Genomic DNA, 20409 nt, shown 5'->3' on the forward strand with positions numbered 1-20409 from the left:
TGGAGGGCAAAATCGTTCTTGGTTTTGAATCACTGATTTAAACTAATAATGTAATAATACATTATAAGAAAGGTTTATTCATCCCATTTGATGCATAATTGGCTTGTTTACATTTTTCAGCATTGCAAGTGATGCTGCAAAGAACAATGCAGTACTTGTCTCCTCTGCACTTATTCTAGAATTTTCCTAGGGTCCATACCTAGTAGTGGATTTGCTAGGTTGTAAGGGATGTAAGTCATCAAATTTAAAAGATACAACAAAAACTTGAAAATAGTTAAGCCAACTACCAGTGATGAATACATTTCATGTTTCTCCATATCTCTGTCAACGGTTTCTCAGAATTTAAAAATTCTTATCAGTCTCTATGTACAAATAGTAATGCACGATCATTTTAATTTCCATTACCATGGTTACCAGTAAGAGTGAGCATCTTTTCAGTATTTCACTTTTGATTCCTGTTTTGTGTTGCTGCACCATTTTGAAACTATGTTTTGTTTTTTTCAATTCATTGTAGAACTTCTTTATCTTAGAAATAAGCTTTCTGCTTTCTAAATCTGTGTATTAGTTTGACTTTTCTATAATTAAAAATATAATTATCCAAAATTTCCAACTTTCATTTTTGTAACTGCACTTTGCATATTTATTTTTTTAAATCATAAAAATAGTTTGGTTTATTTTGTTTATTTAATGTTAAAACTTTGCTTTCTTCTCATTTTGGTCTTTAATTCAACTGAAATTAGTTTTTACAGATTATTGAGGTATAGTTAAAAATATATAATAAATTGTCCGTATTTAAGGTGTACAATTCATAGTTTTGGGTATATATTTATGATCTCAGGAAACCACTAATTCAAGAAAATGAACATACTGTTCACCCTCAAATGTTTTTGCATGTCCTTGTTTAATCCTGCCCTCCCTATCCTCTTTGATACCCACCCTCTCCCATCTCCAGGCATCCAGTAGCCTGCTTTCTGTCTCTAAAGATTATTTTGCATTTTCAGGAATTTTAAATAGAAGCATACAGTACGTATTATTCTTTAACTGGCTTCTTTCATGCAGCCTAATTGTTCTGAGAATCTTTTAGTTGTTGCACGCATCGATTTATTCTTCTTTATTTTTAAGTATTTTTCTATTGTATGGAAAGATAACCATTTGTTTATCCACTAATCTGGTGATGGTATTTGGACTATTTCTAGATCATATTATTAAAAATAAAGTTCTTATAAACATTCATATACAAGTCTTTATATAAACGTATTCTTTCATTCATACTCTATGAGTGGAATGGCTAAGTCATGTGGTAGGTATAAATATAACTTTGTAAAACCTACCAAATCATTTTCTAAACGATTGTGCCATTTTACATTCTCATGAGAGGTCCAGTTGCCCCACATCTTTGCCAACCTTTGGTTCAGTCAGTGTTTTAAATTTTAGCTATTTATAAAGAGATCTTTATAAGGGCTTGAACATTTGGATTTTTCTAATTTTCTGACTGTATGGTAAAAATTTCATTTTTATTAAATTTGGGCATTTGCATGGCAAAGAAAATCATAAACAAAATGAAAAGAAGACCCACAGAATAGGAGAAAATATTTGCAAACAAAGTGACTGACAAGGGATTAACCTCCAAAATATACAAACAGCTTACTCAGCTCTATGTCAAAAAAACAAACAACCCAGGGCTTCCCTGGTGGCGCAGTGGTTGGAAGTCTGCCTGCCGATGCAGGGGACATGGGTTCGTGTCCCGGTCCAGGAAGATCCCACATGCCGCAGAGCGGCTAGGTCCGTGAGCCACAGCTGCTGAGCCTGCGCATCCGGAGCCTATGCTCCGCAACGGGAGAGGCCACAACAGTGAGAGGCCTGCGTACCGCAAAAAACAAAAAAACATAACCCAATCAAAAAATGGGAAGAAGATCTAAACAGACAGTTCTCCAAAGAAGACGTACAGATATCCAGAAAGCACATGAAAAGATGTTCAACATCACCAATTATCAGAGAAATGTAAATCAAAACTACAATGAGGTATCACCTCACACCAGTCAAAATGGCTGTCATCAAAAAGTCTACAAACGATAAATGCTAGAGAGGATGTGGAGAAAAGGGAGCCCTCCTACACTGTTGGTGGGAATATAAATTGGTACAACCATTATGGAGAACATTATGGAGGTTCCTTAAAAAACTAAAAATAGAAGTACCGTATGATCCAGCAATCCCATTCCTGGGCATATATCCGGAGAAACTGTAATTTGAAAAGATACATGCACCTCAATATTCACTGCAGCACTATCTACAATAGCCAAGATGTGGAAGCACCTTAAATGTCCATCGACAGAGTAATGGATAAAGAAGATGTGGCACATATATAAGATGGAATATTACTCAGTGATAAAAAAGAACAAAATAATGCCATTTGCAGCAACATGGATGCAAACAGAGACTATCATACTAAGTGAAGTAAGTCAGACAAAGACAAATATCATGATATCACACATGTTGAATCTAATTTTTAAAATGATATAAATACACTTATTACAAAACAGAAACAGATTCACAGATTTCAAAAAGAAACTTATGATTATCAAAGGGAAAACGTGTAGGGGGAGGGATAAATTAGGATCTTGGGATTAACACACACACACTACTATATATAAAATATTAACAGATAACCAACAAGGACCTACTGTATAGCACAGGAAACTGTATAGCACAGGAAACTCTACTCAATATTCTGTAATAACCTATATGGGAAAAGAATCTGAAAAAGATTGCATAACTGAATCATTACTCTGTACACCTGAAACTAACACAACATTGTAAATGAACTATACTCCAATAAAATTAAAAAAAATAAATTTGGGTATATGTTTTACATCCTCAGGATTTGATAAGCTAACTGTAGAGGTGAAAATTTAGAGAAAGGATAAAGCACTGTATCCATGTTAGGAAATCTGAACTGCATTTCTAAGTTTTTCATTTGCCTGTGACATCAGAGAGTTGTCTGGCCTCTTTGGACCTTATCTGAAAATTAAATGAGCATTCAGTTTTAACGTATTGGTATAAAAATATTTTCTTTATACCTTTACAAACACTCTGATGTCAAATTTATTTTTTCGAAGTTCTCATGATGCATAGGTTTAATAACTGTAAACTACAATATCTGTCATCCATATTAGTTTCAATTATCAATTAAGGATGCAAATCAATGAGGCTTCACTATTCTGATACTTAAGAATTAGAATAAATGTATACAGTTCACAATTCTACTGTGGAGGATTATAAAAATATTCTAACTTCTTTGAAACAATAAGTTCACAAATTTTAAAGGCAAAAGGAAAATATTCTCATTAATATTGATTACTGCACAAGTTTAAATATTAATAGTTCCATTTTCTTTACATTACCTGAACTATGATGTATCATGAGACATAACCTTGGCAAAGATTAATCCAAAGTAGCTAAAAACTAAGCAGGAGTAAAAATGTTGACAATACTGAAAAATAGAGAGTGAAGAGGCTTCCTGGTTTGCAAGTAGTTACCTGTTAAATTTGTAAACCAAGTGTTTTCTGGAACATAGGCAAATCAAAGATAATTTTAAAAACCTGAAACCAATATATATGTTCCATGAAGGAAACAATGAAACCCATTGTGCTTTTATATTACAAATGGACTATTATATTTTAGTATTTCTCATTAAATCACAAAATTATAACTATCTTTTTAAAACAATAACTGACATTTAAAATTTTTATATTTCAAAACATAAATCTTACTTTTTGACTTGTTTATGCAAATTCACAGAGACAGTGGCTTATAATTAATGTAGAGAGCTGTGAAAGGAAGTTTTGGGAACCAAATTGGATGCTATTGTTGGCTACTGCAGAGTATACTATTATGGTACAATTATCCAACTTCTCTTTCATTTGCCATTTTTCTTCTCCCCAAATAGCTTTCAAGAATGCTAGTTGGGGGCTTCCCCAGTGGCGCAGTGGTTGACAGTCTGCCTGCCGATGCAGGGGACACAGGTTCGTGCCCCGGTCCGGGAAGATCCCACATGCCACGGAGCAGCTAGGCCTGTGGGCCATGGCCGCTGAGCCTGCGCGTCTGGAGCCTGTGCTCCACAACGGGAGAGGCCACAACAGTGAGAGGCCCGTGTACCGCAAAAAAAAAAAAAGTAAGAATGCTAGTGGGCTTGCCTAGGGGGCGCAGTGGTTAAGAACCCACCTGCCAATGCAGGGGACATGGCCCAGGAAGATCCCACATGCCGTGGAGCGACTAAGCCCGTGCGCCACAACTACTGAGCCTGTGCTCTAGAGCCCACGAGCCACAACTACTGAGCCTGCACACCTGGAGCCCATGCTCCACAACAGGAGAAGCCACCACAATGAGAAGACCATGTACTACAATGAAGAGTAGCCCCCACTGGCCGCAGCTAGAGAAAGCCTACACGGAGAAACAAAGACCCAATGCAACAACAACAGCAACAACAACAAAAAGAATACTAGTGACCGTGGTTTCTCCTTTGAGGCATGAAGAAGAAAGGAGTAAAGGTAAAGGGGTCTCTTCTACACTTAGCCACCTTTAAAGAACTTTTCTATAAAAACCTGCTTACAATTCAGTATCTGTTTCTATGTCATTGGCTAACTCACTTGTTAAGGAAGCTGGGGAATACAGGTTTTAAATGCATGCATGCATGCACATATTAAAAATCAATGAGTTCTAATACTAAGGAGGAAGGAGAATAAATGTATGGTTAGCAATTAGTGGTCTCTGGCACAATAAAATGGAAGACCATCAGTGAGGATAATTCATGGAAGATGTGCTGTATGAAAGGTTAATATATGATTGTCCTCAAGCTGGAGAATGATGCAAATATTGAGAGATAAATCATTTCTTTCCCTGTCAACTGAATGGTCTATAAAAAGAGTGAACTATTTACTTACCATGTTTAACCTATCCCAGCCATATCATGAATAGAAAAATATTGCTAGTAAAGAATTTAGGTTACATTCTCCCAAACTTCCTTTTTGAAAGTTAAATCTGATTATTTTGAGAGGCAGATGACTAAACAATGCTGTCTTCTTCCACTACTTCCTCTTTGAAATTCCTGTTTAGGATCCAAGACTCATCTGTCCTTCCGCTGTCTCACTTCCTCCCTCATGTCCCCGAAGGTATCAGTAAGTGATGAGCAGGAGAAAGAAAATGCCCAGAAACAAAACCTGGTAGCATATATGAAAGAGGAATCACAGTCTACCAAAAGTGTGCTGTATAATTTATGATTTTATAAATGGATATGAATTAATAGTACCTAACTTGACAATTTAAAAATTCTTCAATTGATTATGGCAGGGAATATGGTTGCCTTAATAATTTAGTAAAAAAAAAAATTATCACCTTATTCTCTAAACCCTTAAATCTGTAACTAAAAATCAGACTAGACTTAGAAGGCTGCATTAACCATGGAAAGGTTAAAATTACTCCAATGTTTGTTCAAAAAGAAAAACAAACGGTTAGAAAATGACAAACATAAGAATACTTTGTATAAAAAATATGGCATGTAGATGCATTCAAGGACATATTTACAAGCATATTAGTTAAATATTGTCATTGCTTAAAGGACAATTTTTTAAAAGAAAATGAATACAGTTATACTTGATGACCTTGCAGCAGAACAGCATTCCTACAAAGAAAACTAACAAGCCAGATAAAAATGCAAAATTATGCTTTTATACACTGGAAAGCCACTATAATAACAAGAACTAGACAGACCAAGATTCAGGAGGAGAACTGCAGGAAGGTGAGTTCCTTTATATTATCTACTGAACTGAAACACTGGCATAGTCTCAACTTAGTAGTTTTACTTCTATGTGTATAGCCAACCAATTCCAATGCACATATGTACCAAGAGATATGTGCACTGGATGTTCACAGCAGCACTATTTACAATAGGCAAAAATTGGAAGTATGCATCAACAGTAAAACGGAAAACTGAATTGAACTATATTTACATAATGGAACACTACACAGCAATAAAAATAAATCATAATATAAATGATAAGTCTCACATATATAACATTGAGAAAAGAAGCCTGACAGAGGAGAATACACACAGTATACTTCTATTTATAAGGAAAAAAAATCACAAGTCTAATCTATGAGGTTACAAATAGGATAAGAGATACATCAGGAGGCAGAAGGAGTGATGATTGGGAGGAGGCATGTCAAGGCTTTTCAGATGTCAGTAATGTTCTATTTCTTAACTTTATTGGTGGTAACATGGGTGCATTTATTGTGTGAGAATTCACTGGGCTGTACCCTTATGATTCTATAACTTTCTGTATGTGTGCCATGTTTTAGTAAAAAAATGACAATAAAGTGATATTTTAAAGTAAAAAAGAAATTTGAACTTAGAGCTTTATATTTTGCCATATATTTATTGAAATATCAGTGTATAATAAATATTTACAGCCATCAAAAACTCACATTGAAAACCCTTTTGGAGGAAGTTTTCATGCAAGAAGAGAAACAGATCTTGGAGATACTGCCAGAAATTTATGAGTAATAAAATGTCTTGATGAGATTTATTATTCTACCATACAAAAAAATAAGTGAACAATGAAATAAACAAAATTCAACCAAATAATAGAAATAAAGAGAACATATATTCCTAGTAGTCAAGAACTGTAACTATAGACATCATAAACATGAGGCTTTGAAAACCAAAAACACATGAGAGTGAGTAAAGAATACTTCCTGTTAGAGAGATGATACAGATACTGACATTTTTATTTTACAGATTTTAATTTATAGATAATTTTAATAAATAAATGTGAGGAAATAAATATGATCATCATTTATGCTAAAAAAAAGCCAATATAAAGGAAAAATAGTATATAAGCTATTAAGCCAACAGAAAATAACTCTAATAGAAATGAGAAAAGGAGAAAAAAAGAGTAAGAAAGCACACAAAATGTAAAAAGATCATATAAAAAGTACCAATGTCATGCTATTAAACGATTTGTAGAAAGGTTAAACTCACCAATTAAAAGACAGTCTCCCTGAATGGACGAAATCAAGCTCTGACAAAATGTTGTCCATATGACACATAAAAAGATTGAAAATAAAGCAATCCTAGTTCCTCAAAATACAGGTATTACAGGCATAAGTAACAACATATACACTGTAAGAAATAGAGAAATAAGCTGATAGATTAAAAAATAGACACAATTAGCATAAATATATACACATATGTGTGTATATATGTATATGTATGTGTATATATATACATATGTATGTGTGTGTGTATATATATATATACATATATATATAGAGAGAGAGAGAGAGAGCGAGAGAGAGAGAGAGAAAGAGAGAGAAATTAGGACTTTCTCTAGAAGAAAATAGGAGAATATTTTCATGCACTAAGGGTAGGAGAGGTTTCTTAGTTCTAACAAAAAGTACTATCTATAAAAGGAAAACATTTGATAAATTGGACTTCATTGAAATTAAAGTATTTTGTTCTTCAAAGCACACCATTAATGAAAGAAAAAGACGGGTCAAATGCTGGAAAAATATTTGTGAAACTTATATCTCATGAAGGACTTGTATCTAGAATATGTAAAGAACTACAACTATTCAGTAATAAAGAGAAAAACAACCCCTCAAAACAGGCAAAAGATTTGAATAGACCCTTCACAAAAGAAAATATATAAAATAATTAATAAGCACTTGAAAAGACACTCAGTGTCAGGAACCACAAGTTAAAACCACTCTTCCCAAACTCTATTCTTCCCTCAATCTACTCTGTCAGGATTCCATCCCCACTGCCCACTGAAAAATGCTCGTTAGGATAATCAATGTTTCCAAAGTGCATATTTCTCTGTGCCCACTGCTTCTACTTTCAGCAGAACTCCAAGGAGTTATTCATTTCTTCCAACTTGAAATATTTTCTTCTCTAGCTCTTCTTTTTGTAACACCAACCCACACTCCTTCACTCAAGTGAGAAATCGTGTAGCCAGCTGCTTACTTGACACCTCTACTCAGACATCTACTAGCAGCGCACAATGAAATGGCCCAAGGCAGAAATCCTGATTCTGTCCTCTCTAACCAATTTTCTTATCTCTGTTGGTAAGCCAACTCTCCACCAGTTGCTCAGGCAGAAAAAAGAGACTAATCCTTTTTTCTGTTTTTTAAAATAATCACCTACACCCAATTCATCAGCAAATTCTATAGGTTTAACCTTCCAAAAAACCCAAAACCAAAACAACCCTCCCCAAACCAAAACACCACCATGTTGAGTCTGACTGGTTTTCTCTAAAAGCATTCCAGTTCTATCCACAGTTATCTTTGCCTGGGCTGTTAAAATATCTTCCCAATGGTTTTCTTGCTGCCCCTTTTGCTCCTCTGCAGTCCACTATCTAAGCAGCAACTGGGAGTAATCATTAAAATCTGAATTATTTCTTGTCATTCTTTTCTTTAGACCTCTCTCCTGCCTCCTACCAATGACTCTGCATAGCTCTTGGAATAAAGTCCAAACTCTTTAATATAATTTATTAAGTGCCAAAACAATTTCTCTTCTTCATCAACTTCCATTCTTGCTCATCTCTTATCCTCTCATCCTCACTTATTATGCTCTAGCTATCCTCTCTCTATTTTTCTCTTCTAAAACACATAAATGTTGCTCTAAACTTAAGAGTGGCTTGTTTTTCTCTCTAACTGGAATTCTCTAACCATTCCAACTGATGTATGACTGGTTCCTTCCAGCATTTTAGGTCTCAGTCTTCCTAACCAAGCAATCTAGTGGTTCTCATCCTTTCTTTATCACAGATACAAATTTTATTTTCTTCAGGTCACTTATTTGCAATCTGTACTATTCTTTTAATAGTTTTGCTTCTTATTGTTTACCTCTCTACCCCTAAATGCATAAGAATGTAAGTAAAATGAGAATAAAGATTTTGCCATCTTTATTCATCGATGTATCTATCCCCAGTGCCAAAAATATGTGTTCAGCAAGTGAGTACATGGAAACTAACTTTGAATTTGTTGTTCCAAATATAAGATTTTCATTGTGTAGCTACTTCTCTGCAACCTTGTTAGCAGACATAAATTTAAGAATAAAGATTGTATAGCAAAGAGATAAAACCTGACCACATGAAATTAAATTAGCTCAGATTTAACACAGGGAAGATGGAAATGAAAATAATGACATTTTAGTTTATTTGGGAGGACTTGAAGTAGAAATACAATTTCACCTCTAATAGTTTTTGTCCTAAAGTTCTGGTATGCATTTTGTTTAATTACTTGTATTAACAGGAGACTGAATTTTGGATGCTGATTCTAGAAATCTGTATGTACTTAAGGGGGATAATTTAAGTTTGGGCAGTAATTCAAGCCGCTGAACAAAAGCAATTTGTAAGCACATTATTTAGGCCCTCAACTTTAGAAGACAATGAATCTCAGTCCATGGTCAGGATCCAGGGATGAACACTCAGAAAGAATATTAAAAAACAAACAAACAAAAAACCAACAACAACTCCATTTCTATTTAGCTGTAAATTTTAGGAATGAAAAATGTGTCTGTACTTTGTAACATTTATTGAGAGATCTAATATTTAACAAGGAAGGCCACTCATTCAGGTAGGCTAAGGAAATATGGAATTATGGGTTATCTTATAGTCTTAAAAGGAATCAGATGAAATTATTGATATATAATGATTGAGAAGATATTTTCTATTCATTGAAAAATTTGAATATCTTTTAATAAAAATGATTTTGTTGCTTATAATGTTAGTTTGAGATTTATAGGCAGGTCTTGAGAGGTTATGAACACTTGAAAAAGATCTATTTGTTTACTATCATAATGGAAATATTATAGTCTCCATTGTAGTGTCTAGAGCCTCAAAGGAAATAGCTGTTTCTCTTTAGCTTTAATTATCCTGCCAGCTCATCATCAGTACCTGGGGCCGTGTTCCTTGTGACCCAAGTAAGGTCTTACCCTTTCTTGAAAACAGGAAAAACTAATAAAATAATGTGAAGCACCTGGCAGATTTGAAGGGAATTATAAAGATTAAATAACCATTTGACATGAGAATTAATCATTTAAGATACACCAATAGCTGAAAAGAATAACAAAAACACAATGTATATTACAAATGGAAGATTAGTCTAAACACCATGATAGATCTTGTTTCTGCTTTCTTATTTTGCCTATCTTGGGAGAAAAAAATCTCTACTTTTCTAACCTTTACTTGTACAGATACTTCGTATAATTAGCAGTAGCTTCATTGTATGATTGGCTCTTACCATTTTATTTTGAAATCCTGTTCTTTCATTCATTTCTTTTTATATGGTTGTCTTTGTTGAGGATTACTTTTTTTTTTAAATGGTCAAGGCTCTACAATTTTTTAAAAATTTATTTTATTTATTTATTTTTATTTATTTATTTTGGCTGTGCCGGGTCTTAGTTGCAGTATGCAGGATCTTCCTTACAGCATGCAGGATCTTTTAGTTGCAGCATGAGGACTCTTAGTTGCGGCATGCGGACTTCTTAGTTGCAGTATGCAGACTCTTAGCTGCGGCATGCATGTGGGATCTATTTCCCCGACCAGGGATTGAATCTGGGCCCCCTGCATTGGGAGTGTGAAGTCTTACCCACTGGACTACCAGGGAAGTCCCAGAGGATTACTTTTTGGTGGTAATTTTATACTCACTCAATTGAATGGTCAGCACAGATTTTTATCTTTTAGACATGGTATTTTCTGTTATGGTATAGCTTATCAGCACTGCACTAGGGTGACCGACTACTTTGCTTGGTGCTGAGTGGTTGTCCAGGACATTGGACTTTCAGTGCTAAATTCTGGACAGTCTGGGACAGTTGGTCACCCTAGCACTGAGAAAGAGAAAGCATATGTAAACAGCTTTGAGAACATAAGATAAAACAGGAAGAGTTAAGGTGTCCTTAAAAGTTTGCCTGTTTAACTGTATGTTCATCTGTCAGCCCGTTTCTGATATAAGAATGCCATGTAAATTTTCAGGTATTTCTAAATGAAACCATGGAGGTTTAAAATTTTTCCAACCTGAGAGCAATGATCAATGTCAGGATGGAAAAATGTTCTTCAAGAAGTGGAAACTGTTAGAACTTAACTGGTAGCCTCAGTGCTCTATTAAAGACAAATTGGTTTGAAACTTTAAATTCATGATTTTCAGATGTTTCAGAGGCTTACTGAATTCAGCCAAAACTAGCTTTGTAAGTCAGTACTCCTCTGTGTGCCCTCCTCCCCATAGATATTATCGCATGTATAACTTATTGGAGATAATTTCACATATTATCAGCTCTCAAGATGAGTTGATGTAATCTGAAGTTGAGGAACGAATATATCTTTGAATTATATATCTCTAACTTTTCTCTTATTTTTTTGCAATCATCTCTTCTCTAGATTCCGTGACACACACTTTGAATTTTCATATATATCCTTCCAAACCCACCTTCTCGGGTCTCTAGAATGCGGCTTCTACTTGGAATTTCCCAATCCTCCATTCTGCTCCTTTTCCTTCCTTTCCTGTTCTTTCCTTCCCCTTCACTACCTGTCCTTTCCCTTCCCTCCCGTTCTTTGTCTTCTCTTTTTTTTTTTTTTGCTTTTTATTTTTATTTTATATTGGACTATAGTTGATTTACAACGTTGTGCTAGTTTCAGGTGTACAGCAAAGTGATTCAGTTATACATATACATATATCTATTCTTTTTCAAATTATTTTCCCATTTAGGTTATTACAGAATATTGAGCAGAGTTCCCTGTGATACTTTTTCTCTCTTCTTAGAAAAGATGATCTTAGATCATACTTAGAACGTGATCTCATCTACCCTCATAGTTTTAGTGGCCATGTAAATAATTTCGACTCTCAAGTATATGTATTAGCTCAGATCTCTCAACTGGGCTTCAGACTTATATATACATTTGCTATTGGCATTATGCAATCAAGTTCATGTGTTATTCAATATCAGCATGTCAAAAACTAAACTCATCATTATCTAACTATCCTTGTTCCAAATGGCTCTTCTTCCTGACTTTCCATTTTAGAGCATGACACCACCTTTCCCCAAAGCCTAGAAAATGGTCCATATATCCTTTATCTCATACCCATCAAGTCAACAATTCTGATCAATTCTAAACTTTCTAAGTGTTACATGTATCTCCATCTCCTTTGCTGCAGACCATCATCTTTGCTCACCTGGATTACTGCAATAGGCTGTAATCTGTCTTCCTATTGACGAATGACCTTGTTCTTTCTTCAATAAATTCTACATACTACATCTGGGTGGCTTTCTAAATTATGAATTTTATCATGTCATTTCCAAGATAGAAATCCTTCAAGGCCAAAGTCTAAGTTCCTTAGCAAAAATTACACAGACTTGCATAATCTATCACCTATTTACTTGTCCAGTACCTTTCCTGAATACTCATCAACTCCCTCCTCCCCCTCCCCTACTCCCTGTCCTCTGATGTCTGGTCCAGCCAGAGTAAGCTGCTTAGAGTTCCCCAAGAAGATATTTGGTTGTGCCATCCCTGTTCCAGGAGTACTTTCCCTGACTGGCTAATGCTTTTCATTCTTCAAGATTCAGCTCAGGTATCACATTCTCAGGGAAGTGTTAGTTCCCTCTGCTCAATAATAAGCATTTGTTTCAGTTTATTATAATTTTTGTTAACTCATTTTTGTTAACTCATTCGTCTCCCTCAATAAAATGGAAGCTCCTTTCGAACAGGGACCATGAATTCTTATATTTGTGCTGTCAGCATCCAGCACTGGAGGTGGTACATACTAGGCGTTTGGCAAATGTTAAATCGATATGTGAGATGTGAGCCATAAAAGCAAAGACTTGACATAACTTTCTAAACCTGGCTATTATAAATTTGAGGCATCTCTGAAATCTTAAGGAACAAAGGGAAAATTCTTCACCCTGCTTCTTATGTTTCCAAGAATCAAGACAATATTCTACATAGTCTATACAGATGAATTTCTTTCTTCTTTTTCTCTTTTCCTCTCCTGAATTTCCTCAAAATGACTGTGTTTTCTATTATATATATTTCAGTCTCACATCTATTAGAATATGTTTTAAATACAGACTGCTTAGATCAGAGTGATAGTAGAATGAAAATAAAATTCTGTTCTTTTAGGCCAAACAGATCTGGGTTTGAATCCAGACTCTGCAATTTTGTTAGTCTATAATCCTTCACACATAATTTACCTTCTTTTATTCTTAGTTTTCATATTTAAAATGGTAAAATGGACATAATATAGCCTTTCTTGTTAGATTGTTATAAAAATTAGAAAACATGCATGTCAAATACATAGTAAATGTTCAATTCAATTATAAGGGTGGTAGCAGCAACAGCAGTTCAGTGTCCCAACAACAGCAGCAGCTGTAATTCTACCATGAAACGGAATTATTCTGTTTTTAAATAGAATCTGTGAGGGAGTATAAGAAACTGCTAGAGTACAGGTGAGATCATATTTTTAAATGTGTATTTTAATAAGAGCACCAAGCTGTAAGTCTATCATAATAAATGACCTGGGTTTTTATTTTTTCATATCCTTAAATTTATGAATTCAATACATTTATTGAAATTCATGTCAAGTATTTTACTAAGCATTATGGGAAGATGCAAAATAATTACGGCATCACAGTATCATAATGGAGCTTAAAATTCATTCATTAAGCTAAGACATGTAGAAATAAAAATGCTTCAATATGAAAAGCAACTTTTACTGAGTATATTATCAAAACCAATTATTAAATATTAGTAACTCTGAATAAACTATCCAGAGTATCACTTTATATGAAATAATAACCTAAATTTCTGATAACTAAAATTTATAAATTTAAATATGAAAGTCTATATTTACTCCCTTTATGACCTCATCTAATATCCTGCTTTTAAACACCATATTTGCTGATTATTTCCAGATTCATATTTCCACTCTGGACTCCCCCTGAATTCCAGATTCACATATCTAACTGCCTAATTAACATCTCCAATTGAATGTATAAGATACAATTTTAAATCTCCATCATTGAATACTGATATTTCTACCTTCCATATGGTCTTCTCTTTATCAGTAAATAGATGCTTGATTCAACCAATTTCTCAGGCCAAAATTCTTAGTGTCATTCTTGATTATTTTCTTTCTGTTACTCACCCCTAGCACTGAATACATCTGCAAGTCTCACTGGCCCTGCCCTTAGGATATATCTGGATCCAATCACTTCTCACTGTCTTGATAACTGTAATATGGACTGCTGCAATATTCCCTGGCCTCTCTGCTCCAGTAAAATTTATTCTCCACACAGGAGTAGCCAGAAAGCCTTTTAAAACATAATTCAGATCCTGTCAACCCTTTGCCCAAAGACTTCTGTTGGCTTCCTATTAAACTCACAGTAAGAGCCAAAGCTCCTGCAATGACCTGTGAGGATCTATGAGATCTGGCCCCGCTTTTCAGCTTCATTCACTTCACTGCTCCCTTATTTATACCGTTCCAGCAACACTTGACTTCTTTGCTGTTTCTTGAACTCACTAAGGACTCAGGGCTTTTGTGCTTCCTGTTCTTTCTGCTTGAAACATTTCTCCCTGATATCTGCACAGCTTGCTTCTTCACCTACTTCAGGCCTCTGTTCAAATATCACCATATCAGAGAAGCTCACCTTGTCTATCTTACATAAAATGGCATCCACTCCTGATACTCTTTTTCCTCCTTACTCCATGGCACTTACCTCAACCTACCATAGTACATATTGATATAAAATTTGTCTATATTTTCTTGCTAGAATGTAAGCCACAAGGGGTCAATGAATCTTCTCTCATGTTCATTGATTTACCCACATTACTGACCCAGAAAAGTACCTGGCAAATGACAAGCACTTAATAAATAGAATAAATCATTGAATAAATTTTATTGTGCCTGCTATCATTGGGAAACAAAAGCAAACAGCCAAGTACAACTATCAGAAGCCATTTTATTGGGATACTAACTCTAATACCAATAAATCCATTTACATATCATCAATTAATCATCCTGCTGATTTTTACACTCCGAATTTCTGATTGATATGCTTATCTAGAACTATGGGGTTACTTGTAACACCTTGATGCTCTTTTCATTTAAAACGACATTTTTGGAAAAACAAAGTTTTCCATTTTACTTTACAGATACGCAAATTTACTTTGTAATATTCTTTTGAGTTTCTATATAATAGTGTCACTTCTCAGCTTCAAAATAGTCTTAAAGAAGTATTTACCTTCTTGTCATCTATAAAACATTAGCCTGTCATCATGCTTTTTAAAAGTATATTTTCTTTACTTTGCAGAAGGCAGGAAATGTTAAAGAAGTTCAATAAATTTCCATATGGTTTTCTGAAGTCGTCCTACATATTGGAATAAGCTATGGAGCCTTATGTGGTTGCCATTTTTAAAAATTGCTATTTTTTTTTCATGCATCTGCTCTTTAATGTTTTCCTACAATATATTAAAAGAAAAACAAAATTTCCATCTCTTCACAAGTAGTAGTTTATATTGTCTGGACTTTTTCAGCCTAAACAACTAGATTCTCTCTTTTGATTTTTGCTGCAGCTTCTGCTTTGTATTCATATGGGCAGTTTCACTTGTCAGAGTAATGGTGACATCCACAAAACAAATTTTCATATCAGCAATCAAACCCTGAAGGCTGACTTTCTTTCTGCACATGAAACATGTTTTTATTGGAATGTATGTGTGTGTTTTACATGTGAGTGGGGAATGACAGGCAAAGTAGGAATGTGTTGCTATATATTATATCAAATTAATTTAATATTTCATATTTTGAATGGTGAGATATAGCTCACACTTCTATGCTTTACTCTATCTGCCCAGATGTGCACATCTTTCACTCCCAAGATTTCATACTTAAATTTTTATCTACAGAACTATCACATTGTTAAGAATGCTCCAAAAGAAAGGCACTTGCAGTTGGTTAGACCTGGGTTTTTATTGCCTACTCCACCTCTTTGTAGCTCTGAAACAACTGGCAAGTCATTTAACCTTTTTGAGCTTCAATTTCACCATCTATAAAATTGGATTAATAATAGATATTTCACAGAGTAATGTGAAGCTCAAATAAAAATAGGTTTTCTAAGCACACACTTAGCAAGGAGGCTGATGGACACTTACTGGGTGAAAAATAAAAGGTAGCCATCACTGACTACCAAAGTGGCACCATGAGGTAGCACCCACATTTGATGGAAAGGCCCTGGCACCTAAGCCTGAGGTCACATTCTCATCTGGAGCTCCAGGTATTCTAAAATGCATAACAGTTTTGACCACATGAGTGACCCAGGAAATTGTGCTGGGATGGTAGGACTTCAGGAGGCTTCTTTGAGAATTCCTTACTAATTCTGCTCCTACCTTTAGCCTCAGAGTTCAATGGTAACATAAAGAAATCCTCCAAATTTCTCTGAATAGTTCCTTGCAGACCACAGCTGACCTGACTCTAAACAAAGTGTCTCATGTAGGTTAACAGGCTCTCTTACTGACACTGAGCCATGAAAATATTGACTTGATTCACACTCCATGATTACCACATTCTTATAACACCTGCTGAACTATCTATGAAGAATGTCCACCTTTCATATGACTTAGTAACTGTCTTAAATTTATGAACTAATTTCCAAACCTAGATAACATCTAAGCAAACATTTTACAATAATTTGGGAATAGGTGAATGGTAAGGTCTCCTCTACAGGAGCTAAGCATTTCAATATGCCAATAGCTTCCTTAATGAATGGACTAGTATCCATTCATTCATATATTCAGTATCTATGTAACAAATATATATTGGCACACTAAGTCTATTATGCTAGGCATTACTCAGGCCCTCTCCTCCAGTTCACTCTTAAACCACCATCAGAGTTATATTCCCCAAATCCAAATCTGATTATTTAAGTCCCAATCTAAGACAAAAAAACAAAACAAAAACAAAACTCCATCAGTTCACTATTGCCATCAGGAAAAAAAATTCAAATGCATTATTATGACATAAGAGATCTATCCCCTATTTACTGCAACTTAAATTCCACATACATACTAAGGTCTTCACCAGTACCAGCAAATACGATGTCCTTATGTTCATCTCTACCCATGTAAAAATTGTTACTTTTGCCTAGAAATTTCCTACTCCTTTCTCCCTTTTCTTTAAGACAGCTCACAGCTCACCTCAAGTCCCATATCCAGAAAAAAATATCCTTGTCCATAGTGCTCTGATGCCACATATTCATGTTTCTATTCGAGCTCTTTGTGCTGTGTTGCATTTTATCTCAAAGTGATAAAAGTGAGAGATAGGAATGGAAGAAGGGAAAGGAGATGAGGATAGAGTGATAGACTGTGGTAGGAAAGAGTGAGGGGTGAAAAAGGAAAAATGTAAAGCAATAAAGGGAAAAGACCCTCATAAATCTGATTGCCCAAAATGATCACAGTCCTGTATTGTCCATCTCAAAGTAGAGCAAACATATTGCTAGGACTATATTACCATGTGCCAAGAGAATGGGAATCCATAGGATTGATTTGTTACTGATCCTTGGAATGTCAATTCTCCCTGAAGACTAAATTTAAAACATTTTATAGGTAATCATACCATTATATATCATACAGGAGAATATCAAATGTGAATCAATGGTTATTATATTCACATTAGTTTTATACTTACCCAGGTTTTTAAAAGCTAAGCTTACCAATCCTTTTACTAAACTTCAGCCTATGTGTTTACTCTCTCTCAAAGGGATCCTTGCTTTTAAGTGACTTCAAATAATGGTTTATTTACCTTAGTATTCAACATGTGCTATTCGTAAATTTTAAAAGAGGCAAAATATCAGATTATACTACAACTTATAGTAATCAAAACAGCATGGTAGGGCTTCCTTGGTGGCGCAGTGGTTGAGAGTCTGCCTGCTGATGCAGGGAACACGGGTTCATGCCCCAGTCTGGGAAGATCCCACATGCCGCTGAGTGGCTGGGTCCAAGCCATGGCCACTGGGCCTGTGCGTCCAGAGCCTGTGCTCCGCAACGGGAGAGGCCAAAACAGTGAGAGGCCTGCATACCACACACACACAAAATCCCAGCATGGTATTGGCACAAAAACAAACATACAGATCAATGGAACAGGATAGACAGCCCAGAAATAAACCCATGTGCCTATGGTCAATTAATCTATGACAAAGGAGGCAAGAATATACAATGGAGAAAAGACAGCCTCTTCCATAAGCGGTGCTGGGAAAACTGGACAGCTACATTTAAAAGAATGAAATTACAACTTTCTCTAACACCATATTGAAAAACAAGCTCAAAATGGATTAAAGACCTAAATGTAAGGCCAGACACCATAAAACTCCTAGAAAAGAACTTAGGCAGAACACTCTTGACATAAATCATAGTAATATTTTTTCAGATCTGTCTCCTAATGCAAAAGAAAAAATAAACAAATGGGACCTAATCAAACCTAAAAGCTTTTGCACAGCAAATGAAACCATCAACAAAATGAAAAGATAACTTACAGAATGGGAGAAAATATTTGCAAGTGATACCACCAACAAGGGGTTAATATCCAAAATATACAGCTCATACAACTTAATGTCAAAAACAAACAAACAACTGAATCAAAAAATGGGCAGAAAACCTGAACAGATATTTTTCCAAAGAAGACTAACAGATGGCTAACATATACATGAAAAAATGCTCACATCATTAATCATCAGAGAAATGCAAGTTAAAACCACAATGAGATATCCCCTCACATCTGTCAGAATGGCTACCATAAAAAAATGAAATTAAATAACAGACGTGGCAAGGATGTGGAGAAAAAGGGAACCCTTGTACACTGTTGGTGGGACTATAAATGATGAGCATGATTACCACATTCTTACAACACCTGATAAACTATCTATGAAGAATGTTCACCTTTCATATGACTTAGCAATTGTCTTGAATTTATGAACTAATTTCCAAACCTAGATAATATCCAAGAAAACATTTTACAATAATTTGGGACTATCTGAATGGTAGAGTTCTCCCCCAAAGGAGCTAACAGGCACATGAAAAGATGCTCAACATTGTTACTTATTAGAGAAATGCAAATCAAAACCACAATGAAGTATCATCTCATACCTGTCAAAATGGCTATCAACAAAATGTCTACAAATAACAAATGCTGACAAGGATGTGGAGAAAAGTGAACCCTAGTACACTGTTGGTGCGACTTTAAATTGGTGTAGTCACTAAAGGAAAGAGTATGGGGTACCTAAAAAACTAAAAATAAAGCTACCATATGATCCAGCAATTCCACGCCTGGGTATATATCCAAGGAAAATGAAAACACTAATTCAGAAAGATACATGCACCTAATATTCATCGTAGCATTATTTACAATAGCCAAGATATGAATGCAACCTAAGTGTCCATCAACAGACAAATGAATAAAGAAGAGGTAGTGTACACACACACACACACACACACACACACACACACACACACACACACGATGGAATACTACTCAGCCATAAAAAAGAATGAAATTTTGCCTTTTGCAACAACATGGATGGAACTGGAGGGTATTATGTTTAGTGAAATAAGTCAGACAGAGAAAGACAAGTATGCTACGTTAACATTTATATATGTAGAATCTAAAAAAATAAAACAAACTAGTGAATATGACAAAAAAGAAACTGACTCACATATACAGTGAACAAACCAGTGGTTACCCGTGGGGAGAGGGAAGCAAGGAGGGGCAAGATAGGGGTATGGGATTATGTATAAAATAGAAAAGCAACAAGGATCTATTGTATGACAAAGGAAATTACAGCCATTATCTTGTAATAACTTCTATGGAGTATAAACTGCAAAAATACTGAATCACCATGCTGTACACCAGAATCTAATCTAATATAAATCGACTATACTTCAATCAAAAAACTATATACTGAATTGTTTAAAATAATTTTTTTCTGCTAATATATGATGAAATTTTCATTTATAATTTTTTCTAATGTAAGGCATAAGGAAAATGACATTTTAGCACAGCTTAAAATTATTAAATGACAACAGTATAAATACATTTATTTTTATTTCATTTCTTCTCTTGAATATAATAAGGCACAAAGGGACTCAAATAAACAGGTCTTCCAGTGCAACTTTATAACTGCATTGACAATATATGCATAATGGTACATATCTGTAGAGTTATTTTAATAAAATAAATAATTATCAATTAATGCTACTCAAGCACACACCAGGTATATAGAATATCAAAAAAACGCTGGTGAGGAAATAAGAATAACTTACTTTCCGGTGCTGATTTCCCTCAACACTCATCTATGCCACACATGTTTATACACTCAGC

This window comes from Phocoena sinus, chromosome 3, assembly GCF_008692025.1.
Source record: "Phocoena sinus isolate mPhoSin1 chromosome 3, mPhoSin1.pri, whole genome shotgun sequence".
Classification (NCBI taxonomy): Eukaryota; Metazoa; Chordata; class Mammalia; order Artiodactyla; family Phocoenidae; genus Phocoena; species Phocoena sinus.